This window comes from Mytilus galloprovincialis, chromosome 6 (assembly GCF_965363235.1).
Source record: "Mytilus galloprovincialis chromosome 6, xbMytGall1.hap1.1, whole genome shotgun sequence".
Classification (NCBI taxonomy): Eukaryota; Metazoa; Mollusca; class Bivalvia; order Mytilida; family Mytilidae; genus Mytilus; species Mytilus galloprovincialis.
In genome coordinates this window covers 35,764,312-35,774,963 of record NC_134843.1, presented here as the reverse complement: position 1 = coordinate 35,774,963, position 10,652 = coordinate 35,764,312, and the positions used below count along the sequence as shown (strand labels likewise).

General features: G+C 31.3%; 1 long non-coding RNA gene across 1 annotated transcript; it reads right to left on the bottom strand.

Moving 5' to 3' along the window:
* Window positions 1-664: 664 nt before the first annotated feature.
* Window positions 665-5,177, bottom strand: LOC143078114 (uncharacterized). Its single transcript, XR_012979060.1, has 3 exons — window positions 5,106-5,177; window positions 3,692-3,763; window positions 665-736 (listed from the first exon to the last, which is right to left on the bottom strand). It is a non-coding gene; the product is annotated as an uncharacterized LOC143078114 (long non-coding RNA).
* Window positions 5,178-10,652: the final 5,475 nt, after the last annotated feature.

Here is a 10,652-nt window from a genome sequence, read left to right as displayed (position 1 = left end):
GAAATCGCTTAAATTTTACAACTATTTAGTGTATGTACAGCTTATTCGAAAACAACAATAAAAAATATAGGTCACCGATGAGTTAAAAAAGATATTTCAATTTTAATGCCAAAAAAATGGCATTTTTCACCAAAGGGAGATAATTTGGAGCTTTTTCAATGATTTCTACATTTTAAAAGTCACCTGGGGCCAACCCAAATTGATTTTTTGGAAAGATTTTTTTGCCATTTGATAAAGTAACAACTACTAAAAGTAATTAATAAAATTTGTAATGAAAAATAAATGTTTGATTTTATTCTGAAAATTTTATACTCACGAGCCTCCTTAAGTAGAAAAGAGTGGATTACACCTGGTTTTATAGCTAGCCAAACCTCTCACTTGTTTGACAGTTGCATACGATTCCAATTTATTGACAACGGTGTGTTAACAAAATAAACAGACATAAAAGTCAAAACAGGGGTCTCAGAATCTACTAAAGGCGTCTCTTAATATACAGTTCACGGAAGGGGATACAAGGTGTCCCTCTTCAGACAGATAATGGAGTCATGATGTCTGGAATAAGAAGTTTATCTGTATACATAACGTATTTACATTGCCTATTTCAAATATAATACGTATAAGGAATATTCTAAATTATGAAATCTTTGCTAATATTTGTACTTACAGATATTTTAACTTAAGAAGATTTTCGAAAGTGTCGTTCCCGATAAATGTCAGATTGTTATTTCTCAAACTCCTGGAAAAAATGTGTACAACACTTAAATATCATAACTGAAATATGTATATACGTTTATCGTATTACGTGAAACTAAATTACATATTCACATTAACAATTTACAAACTAAATATCAAATGCTATTGTAAAGATTGTTGGCAATCTTTAATTTAAACAATATCTTTGGTTTCTGGATATTAAATACTGACTAAACAACTTTTAAAAGTATCAGAGATTATTATTATCAATAATAATAAATACAGGTAAATGAAATACAATATGTTTAAACGTTTGAATGTGTTTTTCGTGTATGCGTTATTACCTCTTGGATTCTTTTAAGCTCGGTTCAAATTTCGTTTCGTTATCAGAAAAGTCCGGTTTTTATAGTTTTTAGCACACCTTATCCTTGCGTGTAAGAATATAGTCCGTTGCCCGTCAAGGTTAAATCATGTAAATAACTGTCAGTACGTACATACATATGAATTATAAAGAAAGAAAGCATAATTTCGTACGTCTCGACACCGATTCAACGATATAAAGCATGTAAATACAAGTAACAAAAGAAATGTAGGATTCATAACAAGCTAGAAAACAAAGATGTTATTCGAACGCCACATGTTGGCGGAATTTCGTAACGTTAAATTGGCAACTGTCAAATTTGCCGGGAACGACGTTACGTTTACAAAAAGGTACTGCCGCGATATTTAACGTTCACAACAGCTATGTTAATTGACCAAAAAAGGAAAGTTCATAGTAGAAAACAAATGCTATTTTAAAGAAAATTCATTATTCATAATTGATTGACTGAACTGAAAAAAAAATAGTGTTTGCACCTCCTATTTGTCTTGACTATCCGCGAGGTTTCAAGAAACAGTTCTTATACATTGTAGTAAGATCGACTGTAAATATTGATTTATAAAAAATCCAAATTTCGTATGTGCCAACTAAACATATATCTCATCTTTTCTCTAAAAGTAATGAAAACTCTGATAGTCATGCAGAATACGATGTCAACTGGCAAAACGAGAAATTAAGCATCTACGTATTTCAAAATACAACATTTTCTAACTAAAACAAGGAAATCGTTTCTATTTTTACCATTCATTAAATTACAAATGAATGACTCATGTCTGTGGGATATCATTACTTTTTAAAGTATGTTGCTGAGAATTATCTACGAAACACCTGACCAATTGCTAGCACTATCATTCATCCACAAAATTTCCTATTATATACATATGGAAATCGTTTTTTATGATACATTAGCTGACGGGGAAGTGTCATTTTTAATACAAGTCTTTAAAACGTTGAATTAAACTTGTATAATCATCTGGTAAGGTTATCATTCATCACAACATGAGAAAATACTAAAAAAATACTGACGTTACTTTACATTTAACATTTGTGATATCGAAAACCCTGGTGTAATAATTTTTCAGTAATACATAAATTTCTATCAAAAAATTCAAATACGTTGTTACAAACACGAGCGAATCGTAGAAGTTGACATATATAAACACCATAAGATCGTGTCAAGGGAACGTCACCATCTAAAAATGGATAAATAACGATAGGAAATGAAAAATCATCTCTTTTATCATAATTTTTTGTATTAAGCTTCCCGTTAATGATATAGATATCAAGATCGAGGAAAGGGCAGTGGTCATTATTAGTATTAGCTTTATTTAAAGTAAGTTCAACAGGATAAATTTCTTTAGTATACATACTGAAGTCGTCAGTATTACGAGCCAATATATCATGCAAATATCTAAATGTATTGTTAAACTTTTGTATCAAATGTTGCTTCGATGGGTCTTTGCTAATTTTAGTCATAAACTGTAACTTATAACAATACAAAAACAGGTCCGCAAACATAGTAAACCTAGTCAGACACTGCTTTAGTTTAATTTAGTTGTCGATTTCTTGATCAAATATTTTAAAACGTATATAACATGTTATTTCAACAGATCGGGCGGAGATGTGTGTGATAAGGCTAATTGTCATTATAATTGTTACCACCCATGTCTAGTTTCATTTCTTTGTCACCAAACAGATATACAAAAGAACTGAGTGTACGATATGGGACTAATAAAATATCAAAAGATGTATAGCATGTTTTTGTACTAAAGCAGAGTATTATTAGTTACATAGTGTGCTAGTGACGTAATAAGGTATATATGGAATTTACAGACCCCATATATACCGTATTACGTGACTAGCACACTATGTAACGAATTTATCTTACCGACTATCTTAGCGTGGGAAATTTAGACTAGTGACCTATCAAAATGAGCAAGACTTTGATACTGAACATTAGAATGAAGAAACTACTTCCATTGATCCTATAAAAACAGATGCCAACAATAACAACTTGTTAGGTTAAATGTGTTTTATGAGTTTATTTCCAGTGTCACGGTCTCCAAGCGGACGCTTTTAACCAATCATATTCCTATAAATGTATAGGAGGTAAGGTAATTAAAAGTATCGGCTATTGCATTGTTCTGTCTGAACCTTCTATAATTGTGCATTTTATAAAACAAACATTACAAAATTAAATATTGAGTCCCCGTGTTTCTTCCTTCAATATGATCAATTCTACTTGCAACTTACACTCTTGCACCTCCTCCCCTCAAAAATATAATATAAGGAAGAAAACAGGTATTTCAAAACGTTATAGAATAACGAAATATGCATGTTTTGCAACTGATGTCGTCATTGTTTTACTTTCATATCCACAAATTCAAAAATGTGACAAATTCAACATGTTTTAAACATTACTTTAGAAGAAAATCAATGGTGTGTCTCATTATTTATTTTGCAAACACAAATACAGTGTTGAAATATTTTGCACGGATTAATGGCCATAACTCGACACTTCATTGATGAGTTTATCCCTTAACACCTACAGATTGACAGGTCACGGATGAACGGGTCAAACTCCGCCCATTAAAATGAAATAAATCAAGTAATACATACAGACTGGTTAGCTCTGGTAGGTTTTGAAATGCTCCTTGCTGTACTGTAGTTATTTGATTGATGTGCAAATACCTGAAAATAATGGCAATGTTTCACATATTTTACACAAAGGTAATTGCTTATTATAATTCATATGACGATATTTGTCTTATTTTGATTAACAGTTGTTATTCAATCATTCAAATACTTTGTTTCTGTGAATTTTTGCGTTTGTTTTTGTTATACTTCAGTGTTCCTGTTGTTCCTTTGTTTTCCTCTTATAGTTGATACTTTTGCCTAGATTTAAGTTTGACACCCAGATTTGTTTTCTCTCAATCGATTAATGACTTTTAATCACCGGTATACTGTTGTTGCTTTTATACAATGATATTGGCGTTGCCAGGACTCCGGTAAGTAAACAGAGGCAGCATGAATTGACCTGTGTTTTTGAAAACTACATTGACAGTTTATTTTCTAATTAACAAAATGATCACTCTTCAATTTTTCAAAGCATAGTATGTTTAATAAGTTGTTTAATATAAAATCATCATAGATTAAAATTGTGTGCGCCAGAAAAAGTAATGAGAGTTATGCATGAGATAGATGAACAACATGTGTTTGTATGGTTTAATTTGTTTAGACTGAAGTTAATTTTTATCCTGGTATCAATGATGAGATTATTTTCCATCACTTGGTCGATGGCAATCCTGATTGATGTTTCCTTCCTGGGAGTTTTATCAGTCTAGTAGTCAGCACTTCTGTGTTGACATGCATTACAGTCACTACAGTTACAATGCTTATAACAATAACTAAACTCATCATAGACACCGGGATTGAAATTTTGTATTTACACCAGACGCTACTGATTGAGGTTTTCTCCATGAGGTGGTAGTCTAGTAGTCAGCACTTCATTGTTCACATACACTATTTTTAATGTTGTCATATTTATAAATCGACTGTTTACAAAACTTTTAATTTTTCAAAACACTAAGGCTTTTCTGCTGAAGGACAATATTACCTCAGCTTTATTAGGCATCCCTTTCGAAAATTTGTATCTTCAGAGCTCTTCACCTTCTTACTTCATATCGCCTTTCAACATTTCTGTTTCGAGTTTCATTGATGTTTTTGTTGAAGACAAAACACGCGTCTGGCGTACACAATATTACCTCAGCTTTATTAGGCATCCCTTTCGAAAATTTGTATCCTCAGAGTTCTTCTCCTTCTTACTTCATATCGCCTATCAACATTTTTGTTTCGAGTTTCACTGATGTTTTTGTTGAAGACAAAACACGCGTCTGGCGTACACAATTTTAATCCTGGTGTATGGGATTTGTTTATTTACTATGTCATGAATGAAAATCGCGAGGCAAATTTTGAACAATGAATGATATGGTTTTTTTGTCATGATAAAATATAAAAAACAATGTATACATACAGATGGTCCAGCATTGGAAGGTCTTGAAATGCTCCTTTTTGTATTGTAGTTATTTGATTGCTGTACAGATATCTGAAAAAAGCCCTGGTACTGTTTTAAATATTTGTGGTGTATGATATAAATTGATCAACTGCAAGTGCATACATACGACTATGATCGTTTCTGGAACATTCAAATACAAAATAAAAGAAGACTTGTGGTGAGTTATGTTTCTATATCTTATATCATCTCAATACAAACAGTTACAGACTTTGAACAGAAATTTGTTGAACCCATAACTAGTTATCAAAGATATTTATATTCATTTATATAAGGTCGATTCTATCCAAGGCAGCTTATATATATTTATATCTATGGGTGGCAAAAAAAGAAACGTTACATTGGTTTTATGCTCCATTTATCGGCATTATTTTTCTTGTCTGTGCGTCCGTTCGTTCGTTCGTTCGTCTGTTTGTTCGTTCATCCGATCCGAGTACTTGGGACACATTCTTGTTAATTTGAAAATATCACATAATATATATTAATTTCAAATATTTTTTTTTATTTATTATTTAAAAGCAAAGTTTGTTTTTTGAGCTGTTTAATATAAACTCCTTAGAAGACCCATTGGTGGCTTTCTGCTCTTTGGTCGGATTGTTGTTTTTTTGACACATTCCTCATTTCCATACTCAATTTTATCATCCTATATACCACGCTACAATTGTGTTCACCAGACGCTCGTTTCGTCTGCAATAGACTTATAAACAACGCTCGAATTCGGAAAGTTATACCAGGCCAAATACAATACAAAATATTGTGTAAAACAAAACTAACGTCAAATTTGTTATAACACGTAATTGGTATCGTCAACTACGGATTAAAAATAAATCTAGATTGCAAACTCTGTGGCAAATTTATTTCTTGTCGTTATCGATGAATGATTACAGTTTCAGTATCCAGTATTCCTTGTCTAACTAGAATTATAAAACTCAAATAATAATGAAGTGGTATCAATTTAGCGTTTCGATCACCAAAACCTATTTAACAAGATCATAAAAGAAGGAATGAGAGCTCTGCATGATGTAGGTTATCAACATACTTTTGTTCATAGTGCTCATATCAATGATGTGTTTTTAACCATTGGGTCGATTTTTTGTTTTGTAGACAGTTTTTGTTTTGGGTTTAAAAATGTTTTGTCGATCTCTTTAACAGACTATAGACCATCTGAAATTAATTAACATGTGTTATAGCTTTGTATGGAAAGCAAAATTTAATGTATCGTTTTCATTGATAATAGTAAAATTTAATATGGTTTGTCACTGATTGAGTTTAGATTTAGTTTTCATTTTCTTTTGGATTAATTATCAAAACAATGTATACATACAGGTACTTTAAGGCTGGTAGGTCTTGAAATGCTCCTGGTTCTATTATAGTTATTTGGTTATTGTTTAAAAAGCTGAAAAATGTAATGTTGATGATGAATATAAGTTATTATACCTCAGCTATCATTTTCGATATCAAATAAGTACACCAAATTTTCACTATTTTTCACAAAAAATGCAAGCGTTGAAGTAACTACTTGCCCTAAATGAAGTTATTTGAAGACCGAAAGCGTCATTATACTTCGCAGAATTGCAACTGCAGCTACGGGATTGGAGGATGTTTAAAATACCGTGGGAAATACGACATTGCGTATAACCTATTGTATCAAGTGTTGACGTCAGAGCAGTACATTTGTGTGTTAAAAATCGATTTACATGAAATTTGCTACGACAAAACGTTCTTTCGTATCGTAATTTATGGATAGAAATGATATTCTTGATAGAAAAATGTTTCGCAAATGATTGTGATATCTTTACTACGAATGGTTGATTATAACGTCCGTCTCCACCAATCGTTATCTATGTTACAATGTAAAACATGTCTACTGATGAGACATAGAGATATGCACATGAATTTATATCTACTGTCATTATTTAGTAGATTTTAAAATAAGTCATATTTATAATAGATTGATTGTATCCTTTTCCAAACACATATCATCAGCCCCTATCAGTCTATGTATCTGTCTTTTTAAATAGTCACTCATTGTAGCAGATTTGTTTTCTGGAATACTGTTGAGTTATAAACGTAAATGGTTTGCCAGATTGGTTATATGTTGTTGTCTGTTAAGACGCCAAATAAAACGGAATTAGAAACCAAAATACTCAAAAAGTTTACTGTTCTTTTATTTGTCCTTGTAAATTATTAACCTTTACAATTTGCAGAACTCATTTCTCATTTGAAAGCCGCCTACTACAAAATTTGGAACTATCAAATTGTTTCTTAGAGATACTATTTTCAATAAAGTATTCGTTAACCCATTCAATCCAAACCGAACAGGTTCACGCAGGTTCACACTGTTCGAAGACAAAATATCGATAATAGCATACATGATGCCACTGATATACTTTAATTTTCGTTTTATTTGCTTCAAGACAAAATATTGTAATTATTTTTACATACAGGCGGCCTAGCCTTGGTAGGTTTTGAAATTCTCCCGGATGTACGGTAGTTATTTGATTGCTGTATAAATATCTGAAACAAAATGATAATGTTTAGAAGAATTATCAGGTTATGTATACCCTTGCAGAGCACCTGATATTACCCCAGTATTGGTCTGGTTCGTGTTGTTCAGTGTATGTTTTCATGTAATGTTTTGTGTACTGTATTTGTCTCTTTGTCTTTTTCTTATTCAACCATGTCGTTGTCAATTGATTTTCGACGTATGAGTTTGAATAAGAATGTACCTTTTTTACCCTTCGCATCTATTATATTTGGTTTGTTGACAAGTTGTTGTCGATAGAGTTTTATGTGACTCTTATATAAGTGAGAGGTTTGGCTAGCTATAAAGCCATGTTCAATCCATCATTTTTTACATAAGAAAATGCCTGTACCAAAGTAGGAATATGACAGTTGTTATTCATTTGTTTAATATGTTTGAGCTTTTGATTTTGATATTTTATTAGGGACTTTCCATTTTGAATTGTCTGTATTTCTATTATTTTACTTTTTACATTAAACACATTGTTAAATCACCATAGATGTCGATTCGTCAAAATTTGATTAATATTATATAGAGATTTTGACACAATTCGATTCCCATCTTTTCATATAGACAACAATAGTTTAAAGGTGTTCAAACAAGTGACATTGACAGATTGTTTTCTAAGAACATTTAATGAATTAACTTGATCATTATAACTTTTAAAAGAAAGTTTGTATAAAGTTTGCAGAAATATTATAAAACATACAAACCATAAAAACAGTTAAAGCACGTTTTCGTGAGAATAAATAAGAATAGGTCAATCAAACATTATCACCAATGGTCAACTGAAGAACTTTAAAATGTCGTAATCATTGATTAAAGTAATCATACTCTGCCACTGATTAACAACATAATTTTTTATTATTGGTTTCTTAATAAAATATCACAACAATGTATACATACAGTTGGTATAACTCTGTCAGGTTTTGAAATGTTCCTTCTTGTATTGTAGTGATTTGATTGTTGTACAAATTCCTGCAACAAAATAATAGATATGTTTAATATATTTCTCGTTTACTATCAGTGATAAACAAAGATTTATAAAATTTTGGATAAAATCATATCCGGATATTGGTTGCGACCCTTATTCCGTCAATAAAAAAGATTTATAAAGGCACATGTATATAAAATATATACAAATATGTACTCCTTGAATCCCTTACAACAAAATAATTTTCATTTTCACTGTGTACGTTACTTTATTTTGTGGCAATTTGTTCGAGGGAATGGTTGTCTTACGATATTGTTTTACATCTAACTGCCTTGTTTTATGCATTTTGTATTTACATAGTGTCATAGATCAAATTTATTCGTTTAGTGTATGGCACTTGTTTTTGTGAATCTGTCTTTTGATTGAGATAAGTTATATAGATTGATATTTTATAGTGTGTCTTTCAATGTGGTAAAAAGTAAAATCACAAAAATACTGAACTTAGAGGAAGATCATTTGGGAAAGTCCACAATCACATGGCAAAATCAAATAACAAAACGCATCAAAAACGAATGGACAAAATGTTCCACTATTGTTCAGGTTAAGGTGAAATTTGGCGCCTATTTAAACGTTTAAATCCATTGCATTTGTTTGCACCTGATCTTAGTAAGGAATCTGATTATAGTAGTTGTCGTTTGTGATGTGGTTCATGAGTGTTTCTCGCTTCTCGTCTTTTATATAGATTAGACCGTTGGTTTTCCTGTTTGAATGGTTTTACATTATTAATTTTGGGACCCTTTATAGCTTGCTGTTCGTTGTGAGTCAAGGTACCGTGTTAAAGGTAATACTTTAACCTAAAATTGTTTACTTTTACAAATTGCGACTTGGATGGAGAGTTTTCTCATTGAAATTTATACCACTTCTTATATCTACATATTAATATATAAACGTTTTATATTTATCATTGACTTGTTAGCTAAATATTTGTTTTTAGCTGAAGTGGATTTAAAAATGTTTAAATGTATACACTTCATATTAGACTCGGAAATCCCTGAGGTTTCAATTACAGTCCTTATATGTCGTTTAAGTTATAAAAACCTTTAAACAATAAATTGAAACTGAAACCCCATAAAGTGAAGTATATGACAACAGCAGATATTTACTTGTCACTAGGTTATTCACTAAGTTATGAATGCATGAACCTTGGCATCGTGCTTTTCAAAAACATCGAAAGTGTACTCTTTAGAATTAGGGATAAAACACATATCTGGTTTCTGTCACTATCAATTCAATTCATTCACTCAATCACGTTTAAAAGAGGGCAAAAAACAGTACATCCAAACTCTCAAATAGAAAATAAATCCCATGGATAAAAATGAAAAGAAAAAAAAACAGACATGCAATAGTACAAAAATCACCACATAGACTAAGCAACACGAACCCCACCAAAAATCTGGGGTTGATAACAGGTTCTCTGGAAAGGTAAACAGATCCTGCTCCACATGTGGCACCCCTCGTGTTGCTTATGTTAGTCTAAACACTGTAACAAGTCTAATTGGGTAGGTCATATTCGTGATTAGGAACATTTCTGCTATCATCTGTGAAACGGATATTCCATAACGTTTAACAACTCGTGATGGCGTCCGTAAAATTGATGAAGGGATGACTTCTACTTCCCCATTTAATAGCTTCTTTGTGAGCAGCAACTCTCTATCAAGGAATTCATGATAAAAAACACAACCCCGGGAGTATTTGTGTTTCCAATTGATGGATTTAGGCTGACGATATTTCGGTCCTTTAAATAACACATTTCGCAGGGAAGTGATATGGACAATGTTGTTACTGTGGATAACTTACTAGTAAGAAAAATTGCGACATTGACAGATTGTTTTCTATATAAAGTATTAAACCAATGTTGAAAAGCAATAAATCGATTAAAAGAAAAAAAATCCCGATTACAGACCAATATTTTTCTAATAAGTACTTATCATTATATTTTTTTTAAAGAAAGTTTGTAAAAAGTTTGTAGAAATATGATAAAACATAACAA